Genomic DNA, 17,987 nt, shown 5'->3' on the forward strand with positions numbered 1-17,987 from the left:
TGAGGATCTGGGCAGGAGATCTGTGCTTGAACAGGCCTGAGAAATAAGGCTTAGCAAGAGTAAATGTCTGGTAGAGGCTATAATATTGAGGTCAACTGGGTGGTGACCAGAGATTTTATATTACAAATGCTACACTATTCTGGGTGAGAGGATCAGGGTTTAAATATAGTATTTCCTTTATCCCAGGTGTTGACAGACTATATACCCTAAAACTGGAAGAATCTGAGCCAGTGAAGGAACAGGACATACAGAGTGGCTCCCTTCTCTGACTATGCATTGGTATGTCTTAAGGATGCTAGTATGTGACTTTTTTTTTTTTGGCTAACAGTCAGATGTGAGCAGATGGATGTTGTATCTGATGTTTTCCTAGGAGCCACATTACTCCCAGAATTTGTTCCCAGGGTCTATTACTGTGGAGAGTGAAATTAAATATGGTGCCTAGTAGCTCTGTTCTCAGCAAGGTTATAGAGACTCCTGGAATGCCCACCTAGTTTATAGTATATAGTTTTCAGTGCATTTGTTTTTCTGCTTCCCAAATTAATGTTTTAACCTCAGTGATCTCTTTCTGATTATAGCCTGTTGTCAATCAAATGGGGATTTCTTTCTTTGTATGAATGTGTCTCTGTGATCTGACCATCTGTACACTAAAATTTTTATTTGTTTAACTTGTTTAACTGAATTTGTGGTCCATTTCTTTGTACACGGATGCACATTTTGGTGTAGCTTTGCTGTTATTGTAGAAGGAAGTGAAAACAAGTCCTCCATATTTGGACATTTTGGTTCTAGTTCCTCCTCATAAGAATTTAGATTTTTTTATATAGATGGAATTTTATTAAATACAAAATAAGAAAAGATGACCTTTTCTTTTTCTTTTTTTCTTTCCTTTCTTTTTTTTTGCCTCCATGGTTATTACTGGGGCTTAGTGCCTGCACTATGAATCCACTGTTCCTGGAGGCCATTTACCCCATTTTGTTGCCCTTGTTGTGGTTATTATTGTTGTTGATGTCACTCATTGTTGGATAGGGCAGAGAGAAATGGAGAGAGGAGGGAAAGACAGAGAGGGGGAGAGAAAGATAGACACCTGCAGACCTGCTTTACTGCTTGTGAAGTTACCCTCCTGCAGGTGGGGAGCCAGGGGCTGGAACCGGGATCCTTACAGTAGTCCTTGTGTTTTGTGCCATGTGCGTTTAACGCACTGTGCTACCACCCAGCCCCCAAGATGATCTATTAAGTTATCAAATCTTTTCAGATTAGTTTCTTTGCTTTCCTGCAATATCAAGATGCCAGAAAGAAAGTGGAAGCATGTTTTTTAAGACATTGAGTCAAAAAATAGTATATTGCATGTGTTTAATTTTTATTTGGGGCTTAATGGTTTAAAATAAATACATGTTGATAATATAGTTGTTGATACATGGGTAAAATTTCTCTTTAAAACATTTTCATCCCAGCCTAGTTCCTCCTCCCACATCATTCACCAGGACCTGAAAGCACCTCTTACTCCCGGAGTCTTTGGCTTTTGTGCTATACATCAAACCCAGTCCAAGTTCTTCTTTGGTTTTCACCTTCCTGTTCTAATTATCAATTTATCTTCATAAGTGAGATCACTCCATATTCATTCTTTTGTTTCTGATTTACCTCACTTAACATGATTCCTTCAAGCTTCATCCAAGATGAGGTGAAGGTGACATCATCATTCTTAATAGCTAAGTAGTCTTCCATTGTATATATAGACCAAAACTTACTCAGCCACTCCTATTGTTGGACATCTGGGTTGTTTCCACGTTTGGTTTATTACAAATTGTGCTGCTATGAATATGAGTATACACATATCTCTTTGGATGACTGTATTCAATGCCTTAGGAGAGGAATTTCTGGGACATAGGAAGGTCCATCTCAAGCCTTCTGAGTATTCTTCAAACTGCTTTCTACAAGGGTTGGACCAATTTACGTTCCCACCAGCAGTGTAGGAAGATTCCTTTACCATCCCATCCAGTTCCCTCAGACAGCCTCCCTCCCCAGCATTTGTTGTTGCTTTCAATTTCAGATGTGTGACTTTCTCAGAGGAGTGAAATGGTACCTTATTGTTTTCTTTGTTTGCATTTTACTAACAGTCCTTGACTTGGAGCATTTTTCATATGCCTGTTGGCCTTTTGGATCTCTTCTTTTGTGAATATTCTGTTCATTTTCCATTTCCTCTCCCCAATTCTGTTTTTTTTTTTTTTTACCTTTTGTGTTATTTTGGTAAGTAATGTTTTTTTGTTTTTTCTAAAAAAATTAAAAAGAAAGAAAGTTAACTTTATGTCAGCCCAGAGCATATAAGAATTGTGAGTCCAAAGTCATGAAATAACAAAGCATCTTTTTCTTCAGTGAGACCACGAGTGGGGTATGAGAGACAACAGAATAAAGAAACAGCTTAATCTAATACATAGCTTAAGGTAGTGACTAGAATTTGAACTAACAGCTTCTGAGACATCAAGCATGCAGACTAAGTTATCTCCCCGACTCAGTAGATCTAAATCTTAGTCATTGTTTGAAAAGAACATGCTTTTATTTCTACAAAGAATTTGAGAAGAATCCATATTCCTGCCATGTGTTTCTGCCTGATGATCACAGCTGGAAGTTGGTTCTGATTTGATTAGATCTTGCACCTTGGATTTCCTTGGCAAGGAAAACCAAAGCTAGCAGGAGATATCATGCACTTTTATAAGGCTGAAACATCCTCTCAAAGTCTGCTGGAAATGAGCATCTTAAGATAAAATAAGAGACACCTTCTCTGACAAAAATATACCAGTTTTCCAAATGGGAATAAAATTTTAAGATAATATATTTACTTTATATGATAAAGTACTTCATCTCTTACAGAAAATTTTTGTTCACTCTATGATAATCTAGTTGAAAAAAAAACTTATTGTAAAATGCCATATGTTTATCATCTCTTTAAAGATCAGGTTGTGTTCAAGTCTCATATCATTGAACCTTAAAAACAAAATGTTTGCCTTATATAATGTACTGCTTTATCCAGGAAAGTTGATTTCCTGTCTCATGAGAAGCCTTTCATTGAGATAATGGAAAACAGGAAAAACAAAATTTCGGAAGTGAAAGTGGACTTAGAGGGTATCTAGATTCACTGCTAAAGTGAGCTTTGAACATTTCCATTGGATTATTGAATAATTTTTCCCACGTCATTTCAAGTGGAGACTGTATTAACCTTGGGAGTGCTTTAAACACAGGACTTTATATAAAATAGTATGAATGTCAACAAATGTCATCCACAAGGTATTTTTACCTAAAATTATTTTCCAGAAAAAAGTTCCTTTAATCAATTTTGTTTTGCTCATTATTTTTATTTTGTCGTAATTTTATTTATTTATTTTCATCGAGTGAAATATAGAATCAGAGCACTGCTCAACTCTGGCATATAATGCTGGGGATTGAACTCGTGACTTCTAGAGACATAGGGATGAAATACTGGTGCCCAACTTCTGTTACTACCTCACTAACTCTACAGATTAATGTTTTATTTATCATAGTTATGAGTTTCATTTATTTTTATTTTGCTAAAATTATCCTCTTGGATTGGAGAGATAGTTCAGCACTGGGGAAAGCTCTTTTCCTATGGTATATCATAATCTCCTTGTCTCTTCTCTCTTAGTGAATATGTCATATTAGGAGCTGCAAAATCATGCATGTGTGAGGCTCCAACTCTGGGAAAAAAAAAGACAAACAGAAAATTATTTAGTCCTAATACTTGCTCAGTTAAATCGCAAATTAAAATTTGATTAATACCTTAATAAAAATGGATTTGGTAATAAAAATGATGAATCAAGTTAAATAAATGTTTGATTATTAATAAAAATAAATTTTGTTAGTCTTCTATTTGGAATATATTGTCATCAATATTCTTAGGGCATTTCCTTGCATCTAGGAATGTACTTTTATCTACATTACTTAGTAAGCACCAATACTGAGCTGTCCATGCTAGTTCCTGGAGAAAGCTCAGTAGGTCTCCCACGGCTGCTTTGCATTTCAGCGTCACTAATGTTTGTTCTGTGAGTCTGATGCAGTTATATTACTAACTGTCTCCATTTTAGCCCTGATTGCTATGTATTTGGGTTCCGCTTGGGTGGAAATATGAGAGGGGAGATTTAAATGATTTCTGACTATAAGACAAATCAGGATCACGATTTGTTGAGTGAAAGGACACAAGTACACTAATAATTTGCTACTTTAGCATCCTCATTTTAGTCCTCTGGAAGTATTTCCTTTCAGCTTCAGAGGGTGGATATCCATAGTGTCTTCTAGCCACCTTTTTCTGTTTCCTGGACTTTGTTTCTTTTACAATAATATTTATTTTTCTTCAGTCAGTATTTCAAATTGAGTGATCTATTAATTTTGCATCTTAATGAGGTCTATCTAGCATGACTTTATATCTCTTAAATATAACTATTTCAGCCAGTTTTATGAGTATCTACAAAATATCAATCTGTCTAGTTGTTTACAAAGATTTGGGAAGCTTACAAAGAATTTGATGCCTTAACTTACCTTTAAATGCACATTTTATTTTCTTCATAATGCTATTTATTTTCTCATAAAGTGGTAATTTACACTGACTTTCATTTTTACACAGCCCACAGACTTTAGTCAAATGTCATTGTCACCCATTAGTTCCTAAGAATGTTGAATTCTTGCCCTTCTAGAATTGTTTCTTTAACTAGAATTATATAGTCTGGAATTACTCCCATGTCTTGGCTTATAACACGAGGGTGTCCTTAAATGTTATATTACCATCAATTATCCAAAATAGAACCATTATGGTCTATCTAAATCATCAAGAGACGGATGAGCTTGCCACAGAGAAAACAGTGAAGGCAGCTGCAAATTGAGATGCTGGCCAAGATAAATAAAATGTGATTTCCAGGACATTAGGGAAGGAAACAGACTACAATCCAAAATCCATGGCAAATATTGGCAAGACTTTACTGTACAGAGCACCTTTCTGAAGCTTCAGCTTTTTTCTGTGGTCAGCACAATTGAGTAGGGAGAGCTGTAAGCTGGAAGTAGAAATAAAGGCTGGCATTATAGTAGTAACCTTCACTCCTCTTATTCAACAGGTATATGTGGTATAACTTCTACAAATGTGGAAAAGTGCAAAATTTCAGGTAAATGGAAGCAAATAAATGGTTGAACTGGCATAGCCCTGGCCTTGCAGCATATGAGGTCCTGAGATTGAGCTCCAGTACCACATGAGAGCACCATGGGCAGCATCAAAGGGGAGCTTCATGGACAGTGGAGTGGTGCTGTGGTATCAGTCTCTCTTCACTAGTAGTGTCTTTCAAAAAATAAACAATAACATTGGCAAGGGGAAGACACTCAGCAGTATTGCATATGTGTGTGAGGCCTGAGTTTGCTCTGTGGCATCACATAAAAAGAAACATTGGGAAAACAATTAAGATCAAGACACTGTTCTGACACAAGAGAGAATAATGACAAAAATATATTTTAGTTCAAATTGTCATAAGTACCACATAAATATAAAACACAAACTGCATATACTGAGAAAGGTTGGCAGGTTAGGTGTAGAGATTGTGTAAGGTTTGGAAAAGTTTCTTTGCGGAAATACAATTTTCATATAAGAGTCAGTGAATGGTCCAGGAGGTGGCACAGTGGATAAAGCATCGGACTCTCAAGCATATATAAGAGTCAGTGAGGGGCAAGTTTATATGTAACTGTAGTGCCTATGCATACATAATGGGAAAATTGCAAAACATATTTTTTTACATATACAACTGAGTTTAACACAAATTGCAGGATTTTAGGACTGGAAAGAGCCTTGAGGTCAATTAGATCAGTTATTTACCCTAGATGGCAATGTTGCTTAGAGACAGAGCTAGGCATTTATTTTCTGATCGTGAATTTATGCTGGTCCTTGCGCTTTGAGCCAGGTGCACTTAACCCGCTGTGCTACCGCCCGACTCCCCCAATCCTGAATTTATTTTTGAAACTCCTGTACAGTGAGTATCAAATAGATTATTTATTTATATCACATATTACTAAAGGTTACATATTAACTGTTAAAAACATAATTTGAATCCAGATCTTTCCAATCGTGAAACTTGAATTCTTTCTACAAACTTGTGATAATCAACATACAGGTATGGATGGATGTATACACAATAACAGCTTTCAAGAGAACATTTCCATCACTAACAATTTCTTTTTAACCAACTCCCAAGTTTGAATACATGAGATAAAATAGGAGTGTTTATTAAAAGAACTTAGAATTGGAAGAAGACTTGAAAAATAAAGTGTCCCACAGTGACTTCTGGTGAGTGCACCCATTAGGAGAGCAGTAGCCAAAGATAGTAGCCTAGGAACAACTAGCTACAGCAGCAGCAACAACAAAAATCTCACAACATTTCAACTGGATATTTTGAAGAAATTAACTGAGCCACAGTTGGGTGCAGGTACATGTGTTAAGGGTGAAGGAAAAACTTTCAAGACAAAACAGCTAGGACCAGGAACCCAGAAACAGTAGTGGGAAGCTGGCTGCATTTTGATAACCGTACATCAGAACATACAAGTTAGAGCCAAAAAGGCAGGAAAAACCTGGTCAAAAGCTGAAACTGTGTAGTCTGTACAGACTATGGCAGAAGACTGCTAGAGGCCAGAGTACAGTCTGAAACAAGGCAACAAAGACCTATTCTTTATAAATTCACTTAAAGCAATACAGAAGACTCTCCCTCTCTCACCACCATGATGTATATACAAAATAGCCACAGCACCACCTGCTGGCTGAATTGCAGAAACAGTGGGGGAAACATGGGGGAAGCATGGGGGAAAATTCAGCTGTTTGAACTGAAAACAATTTGGAAAAAAAAAAGTTTGAGTTTTAATTCAGAAAGATTATAATGAAGGCATATCAAGACTCTAGCCATGGTATACACACAAATTTAGGATCTCAGAGATCATTTCACTGAAAAGCTGCAAGATGCACAAAGAAAACTGGAAACAGAGCTTGAGGATATGAAGGTCACTTTTGATGGAGTTAAGACTCTGTAAGAGGCCTAGTAAATACAATAAATCAACTTGAGGAGAGAATAGCAGGACTAGAAGATAAAACCACCACACTTTCATTTTTTGCCTTGCTTTCTCTTATTGCATTGATGAACAGCTGTTTCTGAGTGCCACAGTACTTCCTCTCTAATATTGTAATAATCTCACAAAGAAAATATAGTTATAAGTCAGATCCTCTGAGAGAACAAGCAAAGCATTGCAACCAATGAATACAATGGAATCATAAAACCTCATTGTCAGCCTACAAATAGTGCACTCCCTTCTTGTCTCTAGGCTTTGTGATAAGAAATCTGATGGAAGTCTGACAGTTCTATCTCTGTATGTCAGTTTCTTCCTTTAACTAGTAGGCTGCAATATTTTGTTCTTGTTCATATGGTACACAAAATATTTACATATAGAGATCTTAAATTTGCTTTACAGTTCATTCTGGCTATACTTGCTTCCCAACCTTATAAATTATCTCTTTGTCAATGAAGTGTTTCTTTTCTAGTCAGCTGTTACTGTGATTTTTCGATGGATGACAGAAGAATCAATATAATTCATCAAATTGTTATTTAAGCTTCTAAACATGCTTAATTTACATAAAAACAGTATGATATGTAAACTATATCTCATCTTGATTATATAAGGGAATGCACAAATAGCTAGTAACATTATTTCTGTGAGGTTTGTAAAAGTATTCCTTTAAAAAATTAGTATTTGAAGTAATCACTTACATTTACCAATGTAGTTGGGTCCCACCAGATCTAGTGACTCAGAAAAGATAAAAAAGGTAGTTGAAGGGCAAATGACCTATTTGAATTGCTAATCTTGAGTTTCTCTTGTCACATATCCTCTTCTAGGGCATTTGAACTTGATGGAAAGTATGACAGTTGTTCCCTATTTACAGACATTTGGACTCAGCTTTATACTTTCTGCTCTCTGGTTCCTTTATATCAGAGTTTGCATTGTATTATACTATTGATTGTAGCTGATTCAATAGTTGTAGATAAAATTATAGGGCTTCAAAATCATCTGAGTAATTTTTTCTATCTCCTTTTATGTTTGCATGTCTATCATCATCTATAACCTATTTAATATTGTCTTTGTTTTTCTGGAGAACTATGACCAATACAAAAAGTTTTGTACATGAATACTTCAGTGATTGTCATAAGACTACTGAGTATATTTTTGAATAGATTTACATAACCACTTTTAGTTTTAAGGCCTAGGCGTCTTTTAGTGCAGCAGTCTAATAATTATTATTTTATTTAAGCTTGTTAAATATAAAAAGTCCAACAAAGTTAGTTTTTTAATTTCTTTATTGGGGGATTAATGGTTTACTGTTAACAGTAAAATACAATGGTTTATACATGTGTAACAATTCCCAGTTTCCCACATAACAGTACAACCCCCACTAGGTCCTCTGCCATTATGTTCCAGACTTGAGCCCTCACCCCAACCCCAGAGACTTACTTTGGTATAATACATCAACTCCAGTTCAAGTTCTGCTTTGTGTTTTCCCTTCTGATACTGTTTTTCAACTTCTGCCTATGAATGAGATCATCCCATATTCATCCTTTTGTTTCTGACTTATCTCACTTAACATGCCATCTTCAAGTTCTATCTAAGATGGAGTAAGGAAGGTGAATTCACCCATGAACCTGAGACTTTGGAGCCTCAGAAATAAGAGTCACTTTGCATAACCATTATGCCATCTACCCTTGTTCACATTTCTCAGTTTTCTATATGACAATTCAACCTCCCTGTAGGTCCTCCTCTGCCAGACTGTTCCAGGACATGAACCCTCCCTCTCTACCCTAGAGTCATTTACTTTGGTGCAATACACCAGACACAGTCTAAGTTCTGTTTTGTGTTTGTTGTTCAACTTTTTTTTTTTTTGTAATTGGATTCATTTCATTGAAGAGGTCTTTAAAATTTAGATGGAAAAGAGTTCTGCCATTATTGTCCTCTAAATATTTGATAGTTTCTGGTCTAACATTCAAGGTGTGTTGAAATCCCCTACTGTTACTGTGTTGCTGTTAATATATTACTGTAGTTCTTTCAATAGATGTTTGATGTATTTAGATGGCCTCTCATTGGGTGCATAGATGTTAATAATCATTAAGACCTCTTGATTGACCAATCCTCTGAGCATGATCTTCTAAAATTTTATTTATTTTAAGATCTGTCATGATGAATTGAAAATAGCTGTTCCTGCCCTTTTTGTGGTCCATTGGCTTATATGGTATTTTTCTATCCTTTCACTTTGAGTCTGTGTTTAGCTTGTTGAGTTAGGTAGGATTCCTGCAGAAAACATATGGTTGGGTTGTGTTTTCTGATCCATATTCATACTCTATGTGGTCTAATAGGTGAATTCTGGCCATTGTCATTTATTGATATTATAGAATAAAGATATTTTAATGCCACTATTCTAAAATTTTAGGGTGCTCTGATATATGGCATGTCTATTATGATGTGATTATTTATAAGAGACCAAAGAAAGACCCAACACTGGCCGCCAGCTATAGACCAATTTCTCTCCTCTCCGTGTGTTACAAACTCCTTGAGAGGCTGCTTCTGTCACGTATTTCTCCTCTTACAGAGAAATTCCTATCACCCGCCCAAGCTGGTTTCCACCCAGGAAGATCTACCTGCGAACAAGTCCTGGCCCTCTCAACTTACATTGAAAATGGATTCCAGAAGAATTTAAAGGCAGGTGCTGTCTTTGTTGATCTCACAGCAGCCTATGACATGGTCTGGCACCGTGGTCTCCTAGTCAAGATCTCAAGATGCCTGCCTCCATGGGTGGCCAACACTATATCGTTTCTTCTCCAAAACAGAAGATTCCGGGTACATCTGGGTGACAAGTCTAGCAGATGGAGACTTGTCTCAAGTGGCCTCCCCCAGGGCTCTGTTCTGGCTCCTACGCTATTTAATATTTACATCAATGACCTCCCAGAAACTTCTTCAAGGAAGTTAATGTATGCCGATGACATCTGCTGTGCAACTCAGGCATCAAAGTTCGACATCCTTGAGGAAACACTCACGAAAGACATGTCTCTGATATCTGATGACTGTAAAAAATGGCGACTAATCCCTAGCACTGCAAAAACGGTATCATCTGTTTTCCATCTACACCATGCCTCTGCCTCGCGTGAGCTTAATGTGCAGCTTGGCGATACGAGAATCCGGCATGAAGCCCAGCCAGTCTATCTTGGTGTTACTCTCGATCGCACTCTGTCATTTCATAAACATCTCATAAAAACTGCAGCAAAGGTGGGCGCGAGGAATAACATCATTGCAAGACTGGCCAGCTCCTCATGGGGTGCAAGCGCTTCCACACTATGATCATCATCTCTGGCATTATGCGATTCCACTGCAGAATACTGTGCCCCAGTATGGTTCCTTAGCCCCCATGTCCACTTGGTCGATTCCAAATTATATTCCTCCATGAGGATAATTTCTGGAACCATCCGTTCCACCCCGGTTCCATGGCTGCCAGTTCTTAGCAACATCGCCCCGCCAGATATTCGTTGGGATGCGGCATCATCTAAGTTCATTTCCCATGTCTACGCTCGACCGGACCTGCCAATATACGCGGATATCTTTGCCCACCCTGTTCAACGCTTGACATCTCATCACCCAATCTGGTCCCCTACGCCTACACTGAACTTCTCTGTTCCAGTATCTTGGAAACAGAGCTGGCAGTCAGCTGAGGTAAAGAACAAACACCTCATCACAGACCCCTGCAAGCGTCAACCCAGCTTTGACCTAGCACGTTATGATTGGACCCTCCTCAATTGCTATCGCACAGGCCATGGCCGGTGCGCCTCTATGTTCCATCGCTGGGGATCCAGAGACGACCTGAACTGCCCCTGTGGCTACAGACAGACTATGACCCACATAGTCAACGACTGCCACCTCTCCAGATTCAAAGGAGGTCTCAAAACTTTACATCAGGCTCAACCTGATGCTGTTGACTGGCTACGGAAGAAGGGCAAATGCTAGAAGAAGAAGAAGAGACCTTTCAGAACTTCTTGCAGGGCGGTCTTTGTGATAGTTGATTCCTTCAACTGTTGCTTGTCTGAGAAGATTTTTATGCCTCCATCTAGTTTGAATGATAGGATACAGTAGTCTTGCTTGAAAGCCTTTCTAATTGAGAGCTCATTATCTTGCCAATCTCTTCTGGCCTTTAGTATTTGTGTAGAGAAATCTGCTGCAAATCTTATGGGTTTTCTTCTGTAGGTGACTGTTTTTCTCTTGCAGTGTTCAAGATCTTTTCTTTGTCATTAAACCTTTTCGTTCTTTCTAAATATGATGTGTCTTGGTGTCTTTAAGTCTGGGTTAATTCTGTTTGGGTCTCTCTGAGCTTCTTGAACCTTTCTGTCTTTTATGTTGTCAAGAGTAGGGAATTCAGCTATTATGTCCTGTATAATGCTTTCTTAACTCCCTCTCTTTCTTCCTCTGGCAAGCCAATAATGCATATATTACTTCTTTTGATGTCATCCCATATGTCTCTGTTGTTGAGATCTTTTTTTAGTTTAATCTAATTCATCTTCAATCTTGCTAGTTCTATTTCCTGCTTCACTTGCTCTATTCTATCTCCTATGTTGTCTTCTGTAGCTCAGCTATTTTCTTACCCTGTTCTGATACTGTATTAGCTTGTTAAGCTAGTTGTGCTCTTTAGCTTTCAGCTCTCTGATTACCTCAAGATAGTTCGTGTTTTCTTTTAGAGTCTCATTTGTTGCTTCCTCATTTCTTATGACATTACTTTCAAACTTTTTCCTCACTCTTGTGACTAATGCCTCAGTTAGTGTTCGGATCTTGTCCTCACTCTTATGTGCTACAACCTTTGAGGAGTTTTATCTGGGCTTTTGTCCTTTTTCCTATCTCCAATGTTTCTTCTTGGTTTAACCATTGTATATGGTGTGTTATAAGGTCCCCCTGTCAGTACTATCCAGTCCACTAATCACACTTGTCTGGATTGACTTGTATCTAAAGAAAGGTACTTAAGAGTTCACAGTTATGGAAATTAACAGTCATTTCAATGTTGTCTCAATCCTTGAAGTGATGAACAGTGGCTGTTAAACCCTCCTTTGTGCTTTATCTTCCCTGTAGGCTATGGGAGTCTGCAGGATTTTTAACTATAAATAGGTTTTTTTATCTTAATTACACACCCCTAACCTCAAGATAAAATAAGGTGGGGGAGAGATAGCACAGTGGTTTTACAAAGAGACTCCCACACCCCAAGGGTCAAAATCCCAGACCCAATTCAGCTTCTAAGACCACAGCCAGAACCAGGAAGGGCAGCAGTCCTTGGCCCTGTGAGTTTCTAAACAAATTCTGTTTGTACTCCATGGGTTCTAGGACAGTTATTCAATGTGTCTCTGAATTGTTAGGAGAACAATGTGGAAAGGCTGTCACTATACAGCCTTACTTCCAGACTACTGAGAGTGTATGTCTTCTCCTTAGTTGCCTGATCAGGTCTCTGCTCCCCGATGTCAGCCCAGGGTCTCCCCAGTGCTACTCCAGCCTCCAAGGGACTGTAGCAATGGACACTCAAACGTTGCATTTGGTAAGCCTTAGGGGATCCTCTCCTCCCATCAGCAGTTTACTTGCTGATAAAAATCAGACCAGAGATGGTATCTGAGCTGGCGAACTGCCAGATTGTTACAAGTCCCTCCCGAGTAGGTACGGGCTTTCTGCCCCAGGAATCTCTCCTTAGGCCCCTCTCTGTCCATGAGCCACATGTGATTGTACTCACCTGTGACTTGGTGGGTTCCCAAAGTATTCCAAGTCTTGTCTTGTTGTGTTCTCTGGTGATCTTCTTTGTTATTCTTAGGTGACTGGGGAGAGGAGCAACAAAGCTAGTTTTAAAGATATGATTTGCTTTATTAAATAATTCATGAGCTAAAAGCAGCATCCACTCTTGCAAGCAGAAAAGTACTAGAAAAAGTTATACAAAATGAAAGTTTTTTTTTTTTTTTTTTTTTTTTTTTTGTGCATCAGGAAGAAGGTAGAAGGTAGGCTAAGAGTTCAGAAAAAGAATAAAATAATTGGTTTAGGTCCTTCCACCTTCCATAAAGTAAAGGCAAGAGGAGTCTTTCCCTTGTTATTGAATAATGCCAAAAGTTTCTTTCATTTTTACTTTTCTGATTTGCTTCTCTCAAAAACATAGACTGTAAGGGACACAGAATCATCAGAACAATTGAGCAGGGGGAAGGAGTAGACTCAGCATAAGAATGCTACCTAGGAAGTGAGAGACAGGAAATGGGGAGCAAAGCAATCACACTGAGGAGCAGGTGTAGGCAAATATGTGCTACCTAAATAGCTTTTCTTGGGATGGCAATAAAATTAAAATTTCTCTGAACTGGTAGTGAGCATTTTATCAGACTTTGTCATTTTTGTTACTGGGCTTATATAAGGCTGATTACAGTGATAAAATGCTACTGCTTTATGAGTAAACTCTGTTGCTCCTTAATATGGTTTAGCAATAGAAAAAAAAAACACCTTGTATAGAATTTGTGTGACAATGACTAAACAACTTACATTCCTAATTGCTGGCTGATGGAATATAGAATAAAATAAAATAAAATGGAGTTTTGAAAGTAGAACAAATCAGATAGAAATGAGAAAATTTTGCATGAATGTAATTTCTTATTCTGTCTACCTCATATGCTTTTTAGATATAATCAGTCCCGAACACATTCTGAATGATCTCTTTGTTGCATATAAATTTACTTTAAATAGGGATGAGGAGAGCTAATAGTTTTCTTTATCAATGCTGGAATTGAATTAGAATGCAACAATAAATGTAGTTATATTTGTGCAAAAAATCTGTAAATCACATAGAATCAAGTGATTGCTTATGTATATGGAAGCTATTATGATTGAGCTTCTCTCTAAAGTCAAGTTCTTATACTATAAAATCTGCTATGTAAAAAACATTTAATAATAGAGTATCTGTCCATTATAGTTTCATAGAATACTCCTACTAGCTTCTGTACATTCTATGATTCAATGAGAATAACACATGAGATAAAATATGAAATAAGATAGTGGGGAAGTAAGAGTGATCATGATTTATATGAGACCTATGACACCACAACACAAATAACTACAAAAGTTTTAGCTGTAAAACACCAAAAAAAAAAAAAGCATTAGTGGATTGGTGAAATCAAAATTGTTTTCACTCTTAAAAAATATGCCCAGTGTCTTTTAAATCATAACTTATTTTCACTAAATCTATCTATTTACTATCTACTGAGTAAAACTTGCTGACAGGAAACATGGAATGTTGGATTTGCTAAGCTTCTTTTATTTGTGATCCTACAAAAGATAAAAATGTAGAAGGGAGTAATATACCTATATTTAGAGTTACTCATGTAAAGCTAATTTCCCCAAAGAAAATTCTAGCAAAGTCAAATACATACATATATATGTATATATACATATATATATATATATATATATATATATATATATATATATTTGCCTCCAGGATTATTGCTGGGACTTGGTGCCAGCACTATAAATCCACAGCTTCTGGTGGACATTTTTTTCTATTTTTTTTATTTGATAGGACAGAAAGAAATTGATAGTTGATGGGGAGATAGAGAAGGAGTAAGAAAGATAGATAATTGCAGACTTGCTTCACTGTTTGTGAAGCTTCCCCCCTACAAGTGAGGAGCCAAGAGTTCAAGCCTGGATCTTTGCATAGGTCCTTGCACTTAGTACTATTTGTGCTTAACCAGGTGTGCCACTGCCCAACCCCCGTAATAGATATTTATTAAATTTTATTTTTTATGAAATAACTAAGGTCACCCTACTAACTCAGTCAGTACAGATGCCACTCTTGTTAAATAACTAATAGGTATTTGGTCCAGAGATTATTATTCTTTAGAATTACTTTTATAAACAAACAAAAATTACTTTGTCCCAATTATTACTATTATTTCTCCATTAGATTTCTTGAGCATGTGGCTTTTCTTCAAACTAATAGTATCTACATCCTTGGGAATAAAAATTAGAAAATTTTTATATAACCTCTTATTTTTTAAAAAGAGATATTATATAATAAAGCATGTATTCTCATTAGAAGCTACTTTGTTGAGGCTAGACAGTATATATACTTTTCTTTTTCTCACTAAAGTTATCACTGGGTTTCAAGATCTGTGTGTATGAGGACTGCACTGTTCTCAGTTGTCTTCTTTGTCTTTATATCCTGCCTCCCCAACCCCCTCTCTTCCATTCTCTTTTTTATAGAGGTGAAATACAGAGAGATAGACAGAGGGAGAAAGAGACAAGAGAAATACTACTTGTGAAGCTTTTATTCCAATAAAGAAGGGTAGCCAACGGAAGATATTTCTTACAGTAGTTAAACTAAAAAACTTGTGTTGGTTTTGGTTGGGGTCTAACAAATAGGAGGTTTACTACATTGAGGGTTATTCAGGTACATAAAAACCATGGCAGCAAAGTAGGTCAAGGAGCAAATATCAACTCATGACAGCAGGGAGTCATGAGTCTTTAAGCTTAGTACCAGCACTCAGCTATACATGTTCAGGTCCCAGAGGAAGTGATGTGGTGGGTATGGTGAGAAGAGCAGTAGGAACAGAGAGAGTGATTTCATCAAGATACTCTCTTAAATGCTTCCTGTATACTCACAATGCCTTGTGATTTTGTGTAAATTCTTTGTATGCTCATCAGGCTGACGTCAGCCATATGCTAGTGACATTCATGTCTCAACAATTTATTTTCTTTCTTGTCCATTTACTGATTTATTATTTGATAGTATAGAGGGAAATTAAAAGGAGAGAGATAGAGAGGGAGTGAGAAAAGAGAGACATTGGCAGTACTGTTTCAGTGCTCAGGAAGTTTTGCCCCACTAGCAGGGGCCAAAAGTTTGAAACTGGGTCCTTGTTCAAGGTATTATGTAGGCTCTATAGAGTGAATCACCTAGTGTCAGGTTAGAAGTGTCCTTAGATAATGGTTTTCCTGATTGAAATATCTCTGAGTCTAATAGATATTTGTAAGTACAGCAATCAATCATGAGGCTTGAATTCTTTGAAATTTATGTCAAGTTTTCCTTCTCTAGTGTGTGTGGTTTCAGGAAAGATAGTCTCAGTTTAATTAACTAAAGTCAAAAATAACAACTGGAACTTTTATTTTGAAACTCATAAGCTCCCTTTACCAGTATCCAAATCTTACTCTTGTCAAAGAAGACTCAGAAGAGTCCTGCAATCCCCAATAGAGACAATGAGATATGAATATGCAAAATGTGGGCCTACGGAGATACTATAATGATTGTGCAAGAAATATTCATATTTAAGGCTTTGGGGACCCAGGTTCAACCTTTCAGCACCACCAGAAACCAGGGCTCAATGTAAAACACTCAAACACACATACAACTAGTTGGTAAAGAAAGAAAACAATGTAGTCCTGCTTTCAGGTATATATTTTGCAGTAGTTTATGGATACGTGTGCACATAAGCTCTCTCTCACAGAAACTGTTGTATATCTAGGTTGTGGGACTTTGTTGGAAAGTGAACTACCTGAGATGAAATTAGAGTGTACTATTAAAGGAAAGGTCTCACCTGAGTAATGAAGCTGAAGGGTTGTCATTCCACACGTGAAGTCTCTGGATACATTCTGAGGTGAAGCATGTTGAGGTAGCAATCGTTGCTTTGGTTAGGTTGTGATCGGCAGATGCAATGTTATTTGGTTTGGATTGGGAGATGCATACGGGAAAGTGGGCCCTATCCAAGGGTTCCAGGACTGGGGGAAGTAGGGGCTCTATAGTGAAGATGTGAGGTTCCTGCTGTCTTAGGGTTCAAAAAGACAATCAATAGTTAATATTATCATCACATTATTTGTTAATTGGGTTAACTTTGAAAAGTCCCTTTGTTATGGTTTGCTGTACAGTACCCAGTATCTTGTATATAGCTGTGCTATTGGAAGCTTCTAATCTACTTGGTCTAGGCTTTTGAGAGAGTCCGTATATCAAATACATAGCCTATATATTAAAAAGATTCAGTTTGTCTTTTGAGAAACTTTGAGACATACAATTGATTTCCCCCTCTCATATTAATTAGCTCCTGATTTATATGTCTACATTTTGCTAGGAGTGTACATAAACACCATTCCCACCACCAAAGGACTGTGACCCATCCCTCCAGCCCACTCCCACCCCCCACTGGCCCAGGAAGCAGGACTACACTAGAGTTTGCAGTGAGTACCTCCCTAACACTTCCTCTCCACTATTCCAAGCTTGGGATCCATGATTGCTCAACAAATTGTTTGGCTTCATATGTTAACTCTCTTTTCAATCACCAGGTTCCAGATGCCACCAGGATGCTGGCTAGGCTTCCCTGGATTGAAGACCCCACCAATGTGTCCTGGAGCTCAGCTTCCCCAGAGTCACACCCTACTGGGGAAAGAGAGAGGCAGACTGGGGGTATGGACCGACCAGTCAACGCCCATGTTCAGCGGGGAAGCAATTACAGAAGCCAGACCTTCTACCTTCTGCAACCCTCAACGACCCTGGGTCCATGCTCCCAGAGGGATAGAGAATGGGAAAGCTACCATGGGAGGGGGTGGGTTATGGGGATTGGGTGGTGGGAATTGTGTGGAGTTGTACCCCTCCTACCTTATGCTTTTGTTCACTAATCCTTTCTTAAATAAAAAATTAAAAAAAAAAAGAAAGAAAACAATGATCTCCTCGAGACACAGTATTCAAGGGAAAAAGACACACTGTACAAAGGACTTATTAAAGAGAGAAGTAATATCTGCTATTACCCTGTTTAATTTTAATTAGATTTCTGCAGAAAAAAAAAGATGAGGAAAGAGAAAAATGTTGTCTGATGTTTACTTTCCTTGACACATTTTTTTTCAGACATCTCATATGCTCTTCTTCCATATAATTCTAGGAAGAG

General features: G+C 37.6%; 1 long non-coding RNA gene across 4 annotated transcripts in view; it reads left to right on the forward strand.

Annotated features, from left to right (window-relative positions):
* The first annotated feature begins 211 nt into the window (after window positions 1-211).
* LOC132534329 (uncharacterized) overlaps window positions 212-17,987 on the forward strand; it is a 288,614-nt gene continuing 270,838 nt past the window's right edge. For 3 of the 4 annotated variants that reach the window (XR_009546056.1, XR_009546055.1, XR_009546054.1), the window contains exon 1: window positions 4,880-5,159. This is a non-coding gene — a long non-coding RNA (uncharacterized LOC132534329). Of the gene's footprint in view, window positions 280-4,879; window positions 5,160-17,987 lie in introns of those variants that run through there. The other variant, XR_009546057.1, reaches the window with a different exon arrangement.

The sequence above is a fragment of the Erinaceus europaeus genome, chromosome 18 (genome assembly GCF_950295315.1).
Source record: "Erinaceus europaeus chromosome 18, mEriEur2.1, whole genome shotgun sequence".
Classification (NCBI taxonomy): Eukaryota; Metazoa; Chordata; class Mammalia; order Eulipotyphla; family Erinaceidae; genus Erinaceus; species Erinaceus europaeus.